Source organism: Mirounga leonina, unplaced genomic scaffold (assembly GCF_011800145.1).
Source record: "Mirounga leonina isolate KUSES-001 unplaced genomic scaffold, KU_Mleo_1.0 Mir_93, whole genome shotgun sequence".
Classification (NCBI taxonomy): Eukaryota; Metazoa; Chordata; class Mammalia; order Carnivora; family Phocidae; genus Mirounga; species Mirounga leonina.
The window spans coordinates 47,810,993-47,811,713 of NW_023270854.1; positions in this window are offsets into that span (position 1 = coordinate 47,810,993).

The window sequence follows — 721 nt, forward strand, 5'->3', positions numbered from 1 at the left end:
CTAACATTCTGTCTCATGGCTTCAGAAAGGCATGGTGCTATTTATGGAGAGAACATGGGTTACTGACCAGTGTGGTGTTTTGCCTTTTGGCCTTTGGAATGCAGTCTACAGCATTTGCTCCAGAAAACCTCACACAGATTTGTGTTTGCAGAAAGGGGTCCAAAGACTTAATTATTTTTTGGGAGCTCTACTATTTGTCCTTTGCTAACCAGGTCATCCTTCAGACAGAAAAAATGTTGTGTGTGACCCAGCCAAGGCTGCTGCTCAATGGGGTTGACAGCAGGCCAGAAACCCAAAAGCCCTGCCCGCAGGCCTGAGCATGTCCAGAGAGCGAGCTGACAGAAAGCAGCTCTCTGCATGCATCTGTCTCCCCTGTGCCTTTGTTCAAGTCTGGAAGAGTTACCCAAAGCAATGCCCACTTGACCCTTTCTGATGGGTGGTTGCATTGAGCTAATTGAGGAAGAGGCAGCCTGCCTCTTCTGACAGAAGCAGGAAAAGCAGAATCCAACAGGCATTACCATGGCCTAGATGTTTCTATGACTTGCAACATTTCAAAATGTGTGTTTCCATCACTGTCAGTGGCAGCCGCCACATCTGTCTCTGTCGGGAGGTGGATGTAGAAGTGCCATTAAATAAAAACCTTGGAAATGTCAACATTTGCTTTTTCTACTTTCCCAACAACTGTTTTACAGATACGTTCACATGACTGAGATTCTTGTTC